Here is a 17,893-nt window from a genome sequence, read left to right on the forward strand (position 1 = left end):
AGTGACAACATCCGCACCCGATCTTTCAGGAGGAGGATGGACAGATATTCCCGAAGAGTCCCCAGGCCCTCCGTCGACACCTGATTCTGTATCCCGAGTCACCAAGGAGGCGCAGGCATCCGACACAGGAACTAACGCTGCATCCAGATCACAGCCGGAGCCTTTGCCAGGACCGTCATGGAGACCGGACCCCCAGCAGAACAGCCATCAAATGGGAAAGGTAAGAAAAGAAAACGTGCTTCAGTGTCTCGTGAACAGATAGGGAATATAACATTACACAACATTCAAGAACGTGAATATCCTAAATTCCGTTCCAAGGGACGACGTGTTGAATTCAGTTTCTCACACCCGCCAGAAAATGTCGATCCTCACACTTGGATTCGCGAAGGTGTTGAAAATCTTCTCACCTACGTTAAAAAAGACAGCAAGGATGAAGACAAAATAGGGTTAACTTTGTCTAACATATCTGACCCAACTGTGAAAGATATTTACATCGGGTGGCATAGATGTGATCAGTTGCATAGTGATATGGTGTGGAACATTATGTACAAAATACTACAAAGTGCAAAAACCTTCACTGCTACAGATCGCTTAATTTTACGAGCAGACCATGTCAATATACCTGTTGGAGGTGGGGGTAATCGAACATATTGTTTACCTAATTATATGTTAAGCACTCAAAAAAGAAGTATTGTCGGTGTGCCGAATAGAAAAAAACCACTCTGTTTAGCTGAAGCGCTGGTCATAGGGAAAGCCCATGCTGATAAAAACCCGTCCTATACTCAATATAGAAGAAACAGAAATCTTCTTAAACCTGTTTTCGAACTGATGCGAAAAGCAGATGTAGATCTGACAGACAATACGTGTACTGGAAGTGGAATTCCGGAACTGAGAAAATTTCAGCAAGTTCTCCCTGAATATAAGATTATTGTATACAACAATCTTCGTGATGTTAAAGATGTTTTGTTTGAAGGACTGGTTGAAAACGCTTCCAAATTTATATACCTTCTCTATGATAATACCAGACAGCATTATGATGTGATAGTGAACCGTGTTGGAGCATTTGCGGCAAAACAAGAATGTCGCGGGTGTAACGAACTCATATTTCAAAAAGCTCATAACCATCTGTGTAAACAATTGTGTTCTATGTGCCGTTCAACTCCACCGTGTGTACCTGAACAGGGGGTTCGCAGAATATGCCAGACATGTCACAGAATTTTCAAAAATGAAAACTGCTTCACGAATCACGTTTCTACACCATTCCGAAACGGTACAGTCTGTAGTGAAATACAACAATGTCCCCGATGTTTCAGAATTATTCTAACTCACAATACATATGAAAAAGTGCATAAATGTAACATGAAGTACTGTACTGTATGTAATTGTGTGAAGCCTATCAATCATTTCTGTCACATGGCTATACCGAAACCTAAATTGAATTCAAAATTTCTATATATATTTTACGATTTTGAATGTTATACAGATATTCCTTACTCTGAGAAAGAAAAAACTTTTCTGCATGTTCCGAATCTTATTGTAGTGCAGACAGCCTGTCACGCATGTTACAAAAAAGAGGATTTAACGGTTCCATGTTCTGTCTGTGGAACAAGAGAGTTTGTATTCTGGGATGATCCTGTAGACACATTTCTGTCCTATCTCGAATTGCAACATAAGTTTACCAACATAACCATCTGTGCACACAATGCACGAGGTTATGATTGCACATTTCTATTAAGGAGAATGTTGGAAAGAGAAATGAAACCTCGTGTCATCTTAGATGGAACCAAAATCATTAGTATGACATACCAAAATCTTCATTTTGTGGACAGTCTCAACTACGTTCAGACAAATCTTGCAGGATTTTCCAAACTTTTTGGTTTGCCTGTGCAGAAAGGATATTATCCGCATTTGTGGAACACCTACAAGAATAGAAATTACATAGGGCCGATGCCTCCTCCTTCTGCATACGGATATGAATATATGAAAACAGTTGAAGATCAACACCGTTTTATGTCTTGGTATGACATTGAATGCAATAAGAATATACCTTTCAACAACAAAAACCAACTTCTCCAATACTGCATCAAGGATGTTGTCTTGTTGAGACAAGGATGTCTGAAGTTAAGACAGAATTTTCTAGATATATGCAAAATAGATATTTTCAAGGATTGCATCACAATAGCATCTGCCTGTTCCCTGATTTACAGAGGGAAATTTATGCCGGCTAATACTATAGGGATAATTCCTAAAGGAGGTTACCATCATGCAGATCAGATGTCCAAGTTTGCATTGAAATGGTTAACCTACGTTGAAGAACAGAATCATGTAATACTTCTTCACGGTGGACGTACTCGTGAAAAATATGTCATAGGAGGACGTTACAGAGTGGACGGATATCACGAGGAGACGCAGACAGTGTATGAGGCGCTTGGATGCTACTGGCATGGTTGTCAACGCTGCATATCAATTAACAGGGATATGTATCCGAAAAATGACGATGAAGATGAAACCGATCAGGATAGTAGCAGTCAGAAACATAGTGACATGTTGAACACTGCAGCCTTCAGATACGAAACAACATGCCGTAAACTTGCTGCTTTACGTTCGGAAGGATACCATGTCGTCACAATGTGGGAATGCGATTTCAACAAAATATTGAAAGCAGATCCTGAACTCGATAGATATCTATCGACACATCCTATTGTTTGCTGCATTCCTTTAAATCCACGAGACGCCTTATATGGAGGAAGAGTTGAAAGTGTCAGGACTTACTACAAGATCAAAGAGAATGAGAAATTACAGTACAATGATTTCACAAGTTTGTACCCTTATGTGAACAAATATTGTGCTTATCCTGTCGGACATCCTACCATATTTCTAGGAAATTCTATTCCGTCAGTAAATGAGGTTCTGAACATGGAGGGCCTCATCAAATGTACTATTCTGCCGCCAAAAACTCTTTTACATCCTGTGTTGCCTACAAAAATGCATGGAAAACTCATGTTTGTATTGTGTAAGGAGTGTGCTATCAAATTGAAATGTGAAGGTACATGCCAGCATTCCGATGAACAACGCGCACTTTCGGGAACTTGGGTCATTGCCGAGGTACGTAAAGCCTGCAGTTTAGGTTACGAAGTGTTGTCGATGTCGGAAGTGTGGAAATATGAAACATCCATGTACAACCCTGTCACAAAAACTGGAGGACTTTTTGCAGGATATGTCAACACCTTCTTGAAAATAAAACAGGAAGCGAGCGGTTGGCCTTCATGGTGTCAGAACGATGAGGATAAGAAGAAGTATATACAGGAATATTTTGATAGGGAGGGTATTCTATTGGAAGAAAACAGTATAGAAGTTAATCCAGGAAAACGTACTCTGGCTAAACTCTGCCTTAATTCTTTATGGGGCAAATTCTGTCAACGGGACAATCTTTCCCAAACAACCATCATCAAGGAATCGAAAGATTTTCTCGATAAAATGACTGACCCCAATATAATGATCGGAGGAGTTGTGTTCATCAATCAGGATACTGTTTTAGTGAACTGGAAGTATGTTGAAGAGGCTGTCAGTCTGAACAGGAAAGTAAATGTTCCTATTGCAGCCTTCACGACATGCCATGCTCGCCTCAAATTGTATGAACTTCTCGAAAAGTTGGGTGACAGAATATGTTATTGTGATACAGATTCTGTCATTTACATAGATAGCCCTGAAATGGAATATCACCCCCAGACAGGTGACGCATTAGGAGAACTCACCAATGAATTGACCGATTTCGGCCCCGATGCAGTTTGTGAACAGTTTGTTTCAACGGGACCGAAAAGTTACAGCATGAAAATAACTAAACCATTCTCCGAATCACGGTATATCTGTAAAGTGAAAGGGATTACATTGAATACCACCACATCGGAATTGGTTAATTTTGATACTATGTGCGACATGATAAATAATGAGAAACCTGAAGTTATAGTGGAAAATATTTTCAGAATTAGAAGAACAAAACAGTTCCAGGTTATCAGTACAAATGAAAGAAAGCTGTTTCAACCAGTATTGCTGAAACGACGATTCGACCATGAACATTTATCGTTTCCTTTCGGATACTGCACAGACTAAAATATGTATGTAGTGGTCCAGAGTTCGAACCCTTCTTCGGACAGCCAGTATATAAAATGTGTTTACAGACTGGCAGATCTTCATTTTTCTTCAGAACCTGTAAGACGTTTCTTCAGCATAAAACATGTTTCCTAAACTTTCCCATCCTTTCACCATGATGGTTTGCGGAGCATCAGGAAGTGGGAAAACTACCTTTGTGACAAACATAGTCAATTCCATCGTTCATCTCGTCGAAGGATCCGTGAAGAAAATCATATGGTGTTACGATCAGGAAAACAGTCTTCCGCAAAATCTTCGAGATGTGCAATATCATAAAGGTATCGTCGATTGGCAGTCGTGGAACGGAAAAACCCCCACTCTCATAATCCTGGACGATCTTATGATGGCTGCTCAGGGAGAAAAAGTCGCCGACCTTTTCACAAAAGGTAGCCATCACAAAAACATTTCGGTGGTGTTCATAACACAGAATCTTTTCCACCAAGGAAAAAATTGCAGGGACATTTCGTTGAACGTGAAGCACTTTGTTATTTTTAAAAATCCTCGAGATATGAACCAATTCACTGTTTTTGCAAGACAACTTCATCCTCATCGCATGAAGGAACTCGAAAAAGTATATATAGATGCTACCACGCAACCTTACAGTTATTTGTATATTGATCTCTCACAGTCAACACCGGATCCTTTACGTTATCAAACAGACGTTTTCAACCAGAATTACTCAACTGTATATCTTCCTCAGGAATGTTTAAAACATCGAGATGAGGAAAACGAGGAAGATACGTACCAACTCACGTTCTAACAGGAATAGGCATTCGACTTCTTTCAAGAAACATTCACCTTTCTTGCACGTGTTGAAAAATTCACCTACCAAAATCCGTAAATCATTATTGAAAAGTGCTCCGAAAAAGACGATACGTTTCATCAGCGAATGCTGCCTGAACGTTTTAAAAGGAAACTTGAAAATTAAACCATCCGCAAAACGCCGTCTGACACCTTACAAGTCGGTCATACGCAATCTTGTGAAACCGAAAGTGAACATCGAGAAACGCAGAAAGCTTCTTGTTCAGAAAGGAGGATTTCTACCATTACTTCTAGGCTCCTTGTTATCGGGTCTTCTCGGTACTCTCATTCCTCATTGAGAAATGACATCTTCTTACAAAAAAATGATCGTCCTTTCACCGGAACAGTTAGCACGTATTCGTGGTTCCGAATTGTCTGTGACTCAAAAATTATCCGTTCTAGATAAGAAGATGAATGATATTCTAAAAATGAAAAATATATCAGACGATCAAAAATGGCGTCTTTACAGAAAGGAACTGGACGAGTATTTATGGTTGAGTCGAAAATCCAAAGAACCATTACAGATTCCTATTGTGCAAGATAACGACGGTTCTTCTACTATTTCACCAGAATCGACATATTTTCCTCAGAATCTGGCAGAGACATTACCCCGTAATACACGCCATCAGTTACAGAATATCATCGATGAGTACCAATCCACGGCACAACATTTGATAGACGAACGTCAGGAAAAAACACTTCCGGATCCGAAAACATTGAACTTCTCATCGTCGCCAACGGAAAGCCCTGGACCGTCTCATCGACAGAAGAAGAAGAAGAAGAAAGTGACCGTCCGTGTTTCCAGGAAAACTACACCTTTTCTGAGAACACCTGACGCTTACAAACTGGTTCCTCTGAGAAAAAGCCGTAGACAGAGAGATCGGTCATGGGAGTCTCTAAGTTGAAACACGATAAAATTCTCACCAAAATATATTACGATCCCCGACACCATGCTTCATTCTCATCTGTAGATCGTCTGTGGAAAGCGGTACGGGATAAAAATATATCCCGCGATACGGTGAAAAAATGGTTGATGCATCAGGAAACCTACACTCTCCACAAACCTGCGAGAAAAAGGTTTCCTCGAAATCATTACAATGTATGGAACATAGACATGCTTTGGGAAGCCGATCTCAACGACATGACATCGATACAAAAACATAACGACGGATACAAATATCTTCTGACAGTGATCGACGTATTTTCAAAATATGCCTTTGCATTACCGCTAAAAAATAAAACAAGCAATTCGGTAACCGAAGCTTTCAAAACTATTTTCGAAGAAAACAGACGGAAACCTGTTACACTACAGACCGACCAAGGAACGGAATTTACAAATTCTACATTCCAGAAATTTTTAAAAAATGAACATGTACAGTTCTCGACAGCAACAAATTATCCTGTGAAAGCGAGTGTAGTGGAACGTTTCAACAGAACATTAAAAGAACGGATGTGGAAATATTTCACCTCAAAACAGACAAGACGTTATGTAGATATTTTACCGCAACTTCTCGAAGGTTACAATACAGCAATCCACAGTTCCATAGGAATGGCCCCTCGAGATGTCAACGAAACAAACGTTTACATTGTGTGGAAACGTCTCAACAAACCTGACAAACATGTTTCACAATCGTCTTCAGATCTTAATGTAGGTGATATTGTACGAATTTCTGTCGTCAAAGGACATTTTGAGAAAGGATACGAACAAACGTGGTCACGAGAACTTTTCAAAATCCATTCCCTTGTTCAGCGAACACCTGTACCTGTATACATATTAGACGACTTAAATGAAGAACCAGTAAAAGGTACATTTTACAAACATGAACTGCAGAAAGTTTATTCGGATCCTGACGAAGAGTATAAAATTGATAAAATTTTGAACACCCGGGGAAAAGGAAAAAAATTGGAATACCTGGTTCGTTGGCTCGGATATCCGCCTAGTTTCGATTCATGGATCAAGGCATCTTCCGTAAAACAGTTATCGGGAAAATAATTTCCAAAACATATTTATATCAAAATATAACGGTACTGCGATCCAGTGAGTCTTCTGTGTTCGGCGAGAATGGATGATAATTTCTACGTTTACCTCCTATCATCTGCATCGGAGGAATATTTTCCAGACAACACACTCACCCATTTCACCGTAAAACTTGCTAAACGAATCGATCTGTCTCCAGAATTGTGGGAAGTCGGATTGGCAGAACTACATTATTCAACTCTATACGACAATGTTTTGGAAACTGATTCTGGAATGTTAACTCTTCCTGTTCGGACATATGCAAGTGCTGAGGACCTAGTCTCTACCATCATCGAATCTCTCCCCGACGACCTGGAAATAAGGAGATCCGTTCTCGAGAAATTCTGGCATTTTTTGACGGAACCGCAATGGGGAACATTTGGATCTACTATCTGTACGGATAACACACTCTATATTAACGAACAACCATTTTATTTTCCTGCAACAACATATACGATAGAGGATCTGATTTATTTCCTGAAAACAGACCCTGCTAATGTAGCTGTTCCTACTCATCTCAGGTTTTTCTTCAAGCAGGCCGTGTACAAACATCTATCCGTGATAGGGGTTCCGAAGCCTGAACCTGACGATGCTCCAACAAATACCGTTACACCCATAGACGAAACTGATGACTATGCTAAATTTCGATATGACATATTGAAATCTATTTATTCTACGCACGCAATGTCCAATAGTGTTGTGGATAAAAACCCATACATATTTATTTACTCTGATCTGGTGAAACAACAATTGGTCGGGGGAGAAATGGTACGTCTCTTGCGTCTTACCCGAAAACAGTGTTCGGACACAAATACGTCTTGCACAGTACCCGTAGCCCATCAAACATTCGACCCGATTCATTACGTTCCTCTGGATAAAGCCTCTTTCGAAACAATAGAAATTGCGTTGTACGATAGAAAAGGAAATTTCTTACCTTTGAGAACTGGGTCCGTACCCACCATTGCTGTTTTACATTTTCGTAGAAAAGCAAAGTCCTTTTAAAAAACAGTAGACAACTATTTCTCTCAGTCTTTGTCGAAAAGCGAATGAATCACCATGAATTCGCAGACCGAATATTATAGTAACCAAATCCGTGGAGGAATTGGGCCCATCTACCGTTCAACTAGAAATCAAAAAGGGAGAGGATTGGGGTCACTTTTCGCAGGACTGTTTAGAATGGTGAAACCTCTACTCTGGAGCGGTGCAAAGACGATCGGAAGAGAAGCTTTAAAAACAGGAGCTAACATTATCACCGACATTGCAACAACCCAACAAACTCCGAAAACTATTGTTCGTCAACGGGTACGTGAAGCAGGTCAAAATCTTCAAAGTAAAGCACAACGGAAAATCGACTCTCTGGTAGGTTCTGGTATAAGAACCAAACCTGCAACAAGAATTGCTCAGTTGATGTTAAAACGTTCAGCCACCCGTATTGGAACATCTACGATCCGTAAAAAACAAGCATCCAAAAAACGAAGGAAAACATCTGCAAAATCTAGGAGAACACGTAAAAGAAAAATCGAACAGAAGGTCTCAGGGAAAGATATTTTTGGATAATGATGGAGGATAACATGTGCATGATCTCGCAGTTCGACCTCTTCCGGAAAAAACCTATTCAGCAAAATGTGGAGAAAACGTACACAGCCACCTACAAACCTATCGCTTCCATCGATAATCAGAATATAATTCAGTTTGTCATACCGGCGGCAGGAACTGATTTTCTCGATCTTTCATCTGCCTATCTTCGTCTGCAAACGCAAATGGTTAAACAGGATGGAAGTCCCATGAGTGCTTCCGAAACAGAAAATGCCCTCACAAAAAACTGCGGGGTCGTGAATTATCTTCTCCATTCACTCTTTTCCCAATGTACAGTGACTCTCAACGGCATTGCTGTAACAACCGCCGATAACAATTACGCATATAAAGCAATCTTCGAAGCAGCTATCAATTACGGAAGCGATGCCGCAAACACGCATCTCACGAATGCCCTGTGGTATTTGGACACACCTGAACATCAAGATCAAATCACTGCCGACAACACAGGTTTCACCACAAGAAAAAAATTTTTCCAGTATGTTCCGACGACCGGAAATCCTACGGAAGTGACAGCCGTGGTCGACCTTATGGGAAAACTTCACATAGATTTCTTCCACCAGTCTAAATACCTGATCAACGGTGTTGAAGTACGCATAGATCTAGCTAGATCACGTGACGCTTTTTACATCTGGGGAGACCAGACATCACCTACAGTAAGAATAAAAATTTTAAAGGCTGTTCTCGAAATAAATCACATCATTCCTACTCCTACCACCAGTTTGGCCATAGACAGAGCACTCACTTACGCTCCTGCTCATTATCCGTTCACCAGAAGCGTCATCAAAGCTTATTCTTACGTCGCCGGAACGCAGCAGATTTCCATCGATAATGCTTTTCAAGGTCCTTTTCCGAATGTTGTTCTTTTTGCTATGGTATCCACCGCCAGCTTTCTCGGAGACAGTAAGAAAAATCCGTTCGACTTTAGAAGTTTTAACCTATCTTCTTTCCATCTTGTGAAAAATGGAGAACTCGTACCTTCCGAACCTTTACAAATCACCACAGGAGGAAACAGCGGATTGATAACACGTGCTTATCAAACTCTATTTTCCGGTACAGGCATTCACCACGCCAATTACGGACACCAGATCACACGGAAAATGTTCGAGAACGGATTCTTTTTCCTGATTTACGACATAACACCAGACTCTTCAGGAAACGACACGCACACCAGTCTCCAGGAACAAGGCATCATCGGAGCCGAGATGCAGTTTTCTCCTCAGCTGTCGGAAAATATAACATGCCTTTTGTATGCTGAATTTGAATCTGCAGTAGATATACCTAAAGATAGAAGTGTCATCCTCCATCAGTGAGACCGAATTTTCCATAAATATGTGTGCCTGTGTTTCTGACTCCCAGTGTTACCGAAATAGCTCTTATGTAAACATTATACTGCTTGTGATGGAAAAACCCACCAAAGTGATAACCCGTACTATTAAGCATAGTAGTGTTTCTTCGAAAGTGACAACTTCAAAACCTGTGAACATACAATTGTTTCCCGAACTATTTGACAACAGCCCAGGAAGCATAGAAATGACCAAAGACAGACACATTATTATACATTATTGAAAACATAAGCAGCATGAACACGTCGCAGATCAGACAGATTCTATCTCGAAACTGTTCCACCAGAAACATTTTTTACGGTGTTTACCCTAGAGATCTTTTACCTCGGACGTTTCCTAAGCCGGCCTTGGTCATTGCAAACACTGACAAGTCCGACTCCCGGGGTACACACTGGGTGGCCTTCTATTTCGACAAAAACAATGTGGCCGAGTATTTCGATTCATACGGATTTCATCCTTTCTATCAAGAATTCGTAACTTTTCTGAATAGCCATTCCTCGGTCTGGACTTACAACAACATTCCCTTACAGGGGGTATTGGCCACAACATGCGGTCATTACTGTTGCGTGTATGCTTATTACAAAGCACGTCACGTTACAACCAAGGATTTCATCCACACATTTCCACCAGGTATCAGTAAAGATGGATATATCCTACACCGTTTTCGTCAGATCTTCAAATGTTTACCACATTCCAAGTGTTCCAGAGGGGAACAAACGTGTTGTTCTATCCACACGATCCAGGCTCGCGTCATGAAGAAATCTAATTAAAATATGTGCTGCCGTATCTTTCTCTCAGTGCCATCGAGACCGTTCTAGTGAACACACCATGGAACCTACTGCGGCTTCTATAATGGAGAAACACGACAAACTTGTAACACGTATGACCCATAAGGATGATGTTTCCAAACGTAAACCTCGCAAACGTGTGCAACCTATTAAATTAGAAACCGTTACTATCAAGAACGAGACGGTGGACGAGGGAATGGATGTGACTACGGACGGTGATTTCATAAAGAGACGTAGGGAAATTGGTTTTTCCACAGACAAAATCGAGTGTCCTAAACTACATGACGTAGATGCATGTTTAGATCTCTATCTTGCAAACACATATTTTCTGAACAAGGAAAAAAACAAGTACGTAGCCATAGGATTCGAAAAAGAATCCCCTTTCAATTTGGTGTGGGAGTTTTCGCAACAGGGGAGATCACCCGTACGCATCGATTCTAAACAGATTAGAGAACTGTGTGCTTTAAAATCTGACTTACTGAATTACGTCGACACTGGTCGACGATTCAATTATTTGGTTACTGGAAATATCACCGTTAGTGGTGTAAATTTTTTCGGGAAACGTTGCATCTCGATGTATCAACATCATTCACCGGATGCTTTCATTTTCACAGCCTCTGAACTACATTTATTTATGTGTAATCTTTTCAGACCTCTGCAAAAATTAATGAACGAACGTTATCATAAATTACAACCCGAAATGGAGGCTTTTGTATATTGTATAAAAAAGAATATGGTTTCAGAAAAAAAAGAAGTACCCGATGTATTGAACTATTTTTATGTACTTTGGTACAACGAACTGATGATTGAAATATATCTTCAGAACAATCTTGGACACACATTGATATTGTAAATAACTTACGTTATGTATCTGATGCTGTAAAGTATCCATTGTAAATCTATTCCATATTGTAAATGAACCATTGTTATTTTTATGTATTGTAATTCAGTCTTTGTTATTTTATGTATTGTAATATAACCCTTCAGGTATTGTAAACTTTCTACATCATCAATTGTAAATAAAACATTTGTGTTATTCTATATCCATACTATCAATTATAAATAAAACATTTGTATATTTTGAACATTTCTTTTATTTATTACAATAAAAAGTGTACATTTTCCAGACATTTTCAACTGCACAGGTTTTTTCACCTTTACCATGTTCTTTACATTTTAAACTTTCTGAACTGTTTTTGACACTGCTTAACTTTGGACATTCAAGTTCTTCGATATTGCATACAGTCATCTTACCCTCACCTTTTTTCCCCACTAATGTTTTCACCCATTCCATTTTCTCCGTACCTTTAACATAAACTTGCTGATTCATAAGCACTAAATACAGAAGATCTTCTAATTTCTCGTACGGTAGCCATCCATCATTCCAATCGAGACCATGTTTGTTGGTACGAAGCCAGTAATTCACTCGGCGATACTTTTCACTCAACAAGTGTAAACCATATGGAGGTTTCACTAAACAGTCAAATGCACTGTCGAAAGGAAATTTTAAAATTCCTACTTCTTTACACACAAATTCTCCTTCGACTCCTCGAAAACCTTGAATGTCCAAAAAACAGGCATCCATTTTGTTCAACAGGTGAACACTGTCAATGTATCATCAATACTGCCCCGACATACCGCACACTTGTCCAATTGAGAGGCACAGAGACCACAGGCTACAAAATGTCGACACGGAAGAATTACCACACTGCAAGCGTTTTCAAAACATATTTTACAGAGTAGCACAGAATCCACACTCTGATTATCGGATGTTTTTTCAGTAGTTTCCACACTGTCGCGATATTTGCAACTTTTCGAATCACTGTGTAACGCTGCAACACTCTGTATGTAACTACAGGTTGGTATTGCCCGGTAATGTTCTAGAATCGGGCAATCTTCGGATGTCCAATCACACACTCCGTACCCACAATGGAAACATATTACCCTATCACCGAATCCTGAATAATAAAAACCTGCAGTGACTAATTCTTCAGCAGTCTGACGTAATCCTATTGGCCACTTTCTGTAAGTCTTGTATCTCGCATTCACCGACATATAATCGGTGGTAAAAGGACCGCCTGCTATCAGACGAGTATGGTAAGTATACACTCTCATATGTCGAACAAAAAAAACTCGTCTGATACTGTAGGTATCGGGTATGAAGGTTCAGCCAGAATATTCTCAAAATCAGATACTGTAGCTGACGGGGTCCTCGGTATCGGCGATAAAGGTTCAGCCAGAATATCCTCAGGATCGTCGGGGAACAGCCGTCTGCGAAAATCGAAACCTTCGGGAGGAACCACAGGGAAACAAGGATGACCTTCTAAGTTAAGTAACAATGGACGATCACAGCCAGAACACCACACGGAATTTCTGTCTGCCAACAAAGAAAGCCACTCTTTCACTCTCTTCTTCAAAGCTTCGCCCAACTCTTCCTTCCTGCGACGTAGTTCGCAGATACACCCGTGACTCGGAAATCCTGTTCTCTCGTCACCTCTTCTTTTCCTCTCTTCTATCTCCTTCAAAGTCTCGCAGCGACGGTGAAGTCTTTTTCCTGAGCCGTTGACCACGTGACATCCACACCAGGGAGATTCAGGTATCGCTACATACATAAACGGGAAATAACTCAGCAACCGATCCAGGGCCGTTCGATCGCTGTCCAGATCGCCGCAAGACCGAACAAGTTCCCAGAACTCTTCGTAGCTGATCTCGTAGAAATTCACACCATTATCAGACAAACGTGTACCACTTACATCCATCCTCACATGATACTAAGATCCTCCATCCTTTCTATTTATACCCTTTTCCCTCCTACGTCACCATTTCCGTTAAACAAACTTCAAACTACAAGGCTACGCCCAAAACATGTTCGGGCATGTTCACACAGAACCGTTACACCACCCAGAAATTGCAAATTCATACAAACCTACGCCCAAAACATGTTCGGGTATGTTCTATTCAGACAGAAAAACGTTACACACATTTCCAGGAATATCAGACTCATCAACGGTCTCAAACGGGAAACGCCCCCCAAAAAATAGCCACCTAGCTCATCAACACCGGAAACCCTTATCAAGTACTCATTAACAACAGCAAACACTTCCCGCAATCTCAAACTTATCAAAGTCACCGAAAACGCCCCCCAGACCGGAAACACTTATCAATCACTCATTAACAACAGGAAACCCGCCAAACTTATCAAAGCCCACGAAAACACCCCCCGGAAACATTTATCAAGCTCCTCAGTAACAGGAAACCCATATCATTAAGCCCCGCCCACTTTTTCCCAACAACCAATCAAAACCCTCAAAACCACCACACTTGCTTGCCCACACAGCTACATCATCAATTGATCTTTGATCGATCTTTTCCAATCAATTGATTTATCGACTTCAACGGGGGTACATAACTACTGATGCAAGTGGTGATTGTTTCAAATATATATGACACACTTTTCCAGGACTAAGTATTGAAAAATTGAAGGCAGGAATCTTTGACGGACCACCACAAATTCGTACACTCATAAATGATGGCAATTTTACAACTTACATGTCTTACATCGAATCTGAGGCCTGACTGAGCTTTGTATCCGTCGTCAAAAACTTTTTGGGGAATCACAGAGCAGAAAAGTACCCCGATATAGTTGGAAATATGTTGAAAAATTTTGAGAAATTGGGAGCTAATATGAGTGTGAAGATACATTTTCTACATAGCCACATTGACAGATTCCCTGAGAACGTTGGGGATTTTAGTGAAGAACGGGGAGAAAGGTTCCATCAGGATATAAGGATAATGGAAAAAAGGTACCAGGGACGGTGGGCTCGCCACGTGATGGCCGACTACTGTTGGAGCTTACAGAGGGATTGTCCTCAAAAGCAATACAGCAGGAAATCGTATAGAAAACGTTTCACATAGTTTGTTACTTCATTGTGTACATATTTTCTTAATTATTTTGATCATAGGTCTATATAAATTTATTTTTATAACAATGATTGTAATCACAAAAGGAAATATTAAATTGATGTTGGAAGTTCATTTATATGTATGTCTTATGTTTCCGCCATTTTGGTTTAGTTGCATTTATTTCATAAATTAGAGCCAATTCAGGAAATATATTATTATATCATTATTCAGCAACATGAAATTGCCCTAAATTAGCTCTCAAACACTGTGCAGCAATTTCACTGTTCCCCAGTGTTATCATTATTAGGGAACCGATTTATATGTAGTAAAAATGTGCTAAATGTGCAAATACCTATTTAGTTATTTTCACCAAAATATGGAGTTAAATATGGACTTAAAATTGTAAAAAATTACCATTTTAATAACATGACACATTACACAAGCTACATTGACATTAGTTGTAAAACAACACAAAATTTGTTTTCATTTTCTGAGTCCAAAACAATGATAACAATTTTTTTTTCCTTGTAAGTTTTCGAACGTGGATTTTCTTGTGTTATTTCTTAAGATGGATTTATATTGATTGACTAAAACTGCGTTCAATATAGCAAGAAATAATGGGAGTGTATTTCAAATTTGTCAGCTATTCGCAAGAATTTTACCCAACTCGTTCGGTCAAAGGGGGGCATGTAGTTATTACGGAGTATATATTGCGAAATGTTCTGAAATATGGAAATAATATGTAAAAATAACTAAAATATGTAGAAATATGGAAAATATAAACTGATTTTTTTCTAGTCTATATGCCTTGATGCGCAAAGATAATACAAAATATAACTGATTTCATCTTCATACATAAATATAAATCAGTTCCGTGATTTTTATTATAGGAGAAACCTGGGAACAGATTAAATATAAAAGGAGCAAGCAACCCCAAAACGTTCTAAATGTGTAAGGAACAACCAGAAAAGGAGTTAAGAGCAAAAGTAACAACCGGGAAATGGAATAAAATCCAGATATGCATGAAACGCGAAAGGAATAACCGTGAAACTTCTTTAGAATCTAAATGAACAATCGCGAAACGGGCTAACAATGAAAGGAACAGCCGCTAAAGGAGCAACTTCGAAACGAATTATGAGCAAGATTAACAATAGCGAATTCGATTAAGAACGAAATGAACAGCCACGAAACGGACAAAGAAATAAAAGAGCAACATCAGAAGGGATTAAATGTGAAATGAACACAACCTCACAGCTGAAAATTTTGAAAGAAACGAAGACTAAAATTGGTAAACGCTGTAAGTTCCACAATAATTCAAACACCGTTTTCCACGTTAAACTGTGAAATGTGCCATGCTTTATAATGTGGTAAACGTGAAATGTGGCTGGTAGGGCGTGTAAAGAGGCACTACAGTCCAGCAGAATTAACTACAAACTCTACTCTAGAGTTTCCGTTAGCCCGTTACAGAGGGAAGTCCCCCGCTGTAGCCAATTCGAGCGCAGTTGCATCACTCACAGAGCGGTCATTTCTCTCAAGTTAATTCTGCTGGACTGTAGTGTGAACGTTCTTACGGGCTGATGTGCTGAACGATGCGATTTCCCAACACTTTCGCTTTTGGCACTTACAACATTTACCACTTTTAGTCCTCAAACAACCTCTGAATCGGTAAATGTCCAAGAAGCAACCGTGCAACGTATTAAATGTTTGAGGAACAAACACAAACTGGTAAAAAACCAAAGGAACAACAGGGAAATTGAATAATATTCGAAGAAACAAACTCACTACGTATTACACGCGAAAGGAACAATCGTGAAACAGATTAAGAAATAAAGCAGGGTGTCTATCCAGTCAAGAATGTCAAAAAAAGCCAAGAAATTATGCTTGTGCTCAAGAATTTTTGCTATTTTTTACAGTATAGTGAATTTTTATTGGTATATACCTGTTCTCGGATTTGATAAAATAGAATATTTGGAAATCTAAACTTGTACTGAGTTGTGGTTCAGATTTATCCACTTTGTTTCTTGTATGCGTGAAGTTTTGTAAAAATATTAAATAATGTGGCCATACCCAATCCAGGATGAAGTCTGAAGTAGAGTAAAACTTCGTTAATACGGACCCTATAAGCCGGACTTCGCTTAATCCGGACAGGCAAATGGAAAAAAAACAGAATGCAAGGTTTCAAATGTGGCTAGAAGTCAACAATTGCTCCGTAACGGGCTCCATTATATTGCTTTACATTTTACTGTACTGTATAGTGTACTTAGGCCTATGTCCTTTAAATACACCATAATAAACGTGTTTTGTTGCTATAAACGGAGTTTTAATGCACTTTCTACTGTTCTTTTAGGTTATTTCAGTTAATCCGGACTTTCGTTAAACCTGTCAACTTATCCCCCCATTAGTCCGGATTAACGAGGTTATACTGTGTTAATTTTTACATGCATTAATGATTAAAGCAAGTCTAAATCTCTTGTTAAAGTACAGATTCAGTTTTCGTCTTAACCGACCTTGTGCTCGGGGTTTTTCAATTAATAAAAATATATTTTTTATTTATTTCCAACTATACCTAAATAGGGGGTGATTAAATACATGTTAAGAAAAGGGAGGGGAACGTCTAGAAGAAAAAGAAATGTCAAGAAAAAGTAAGAATTTTGGATTTGTTATTTTGGTACACACTCTGTAAAGGAACAACATCTGAATCGGTAAATGTGAAAGGAGCAACCTCGGAACGGAGTTCACTTCAACGCCCAATCCCTTTCGCTCTTGTCCTGGTGACCCCTCCTTTGAATGTACTTACATGAAGTCACGGGCTCCCGTCACTCGAGGAACAACGTCCACACAGCCTACCGCACATCGTCTCCCCCTTGCCATTCGATGCCGAACTATTGAATGCAACTGACTCATCCCTCAGCATTGCGTGAAACCGGATCGCCCTAATTCTTAGGCAAGTACCTTCCGCTGCCGTAACAAGGCGATGAATAACAGATCAAAGAACAAGAAGTTCATCACTCATTAACGAAGAAGAGGCACTAGTGGCATGCTAACATGCTTAGCATTTTTAACTATTCATTGACGTGAAGCAACCGACTGACTCAGGGTGTGTCAAGGCAACTCGAAGGTTAGGCACTAGAACTCGACTGTTTGCGTACACGGCTACTAATTCATAGCAAATTAGCGTCTAGGATTGAGGGTTGATGCTAACTTTATGGCTATTTGCACCGTAGCGATGACAACGGATAGGTTGATGATTTAGTCAAGTCGAACAGTGCACTGGCAAGTACCACGAACTCCAGCTT

General features: G+C 39.7%; 1 protein-coding gene across 1 annotated transcript in view; it reads right to left on the bottom strand.

Moving 5' to 3' along the window:
* LOC145978953 (neprilysin-like) overlaps window positions 1-17,508 on the bottom strand; it is a 104,167-nt gene extending 86,659 nt beyond the window's left edge. The window contains exon 1 of the mRNA XM_083111965.1: window positions 17,395-17,508. The gene's annotated coding sequence lies outside the window, so the exon portion shown is untranslated. The remainder of the gene's footprint in view (window positions 1-17,394) is intronic.
* Window positions 17,509-17,893: the final 385 nt, after the last annotated feature.

The sequence above is a fragment of the Lepisma saccharinum genome, chromosome 25, assembly GCF_977018435.1.
Source record: "Lepisma saccharinum chromosome 25, izLepSacc3.1, whole genome shotgun sequence".
NCBI classification, from domain to species: Eukaryota; Metazoa; Arthropoda; class Insecta; order Zygentoma; family Lepismatidae; genus Lepisma; species Lepisma saccharinum.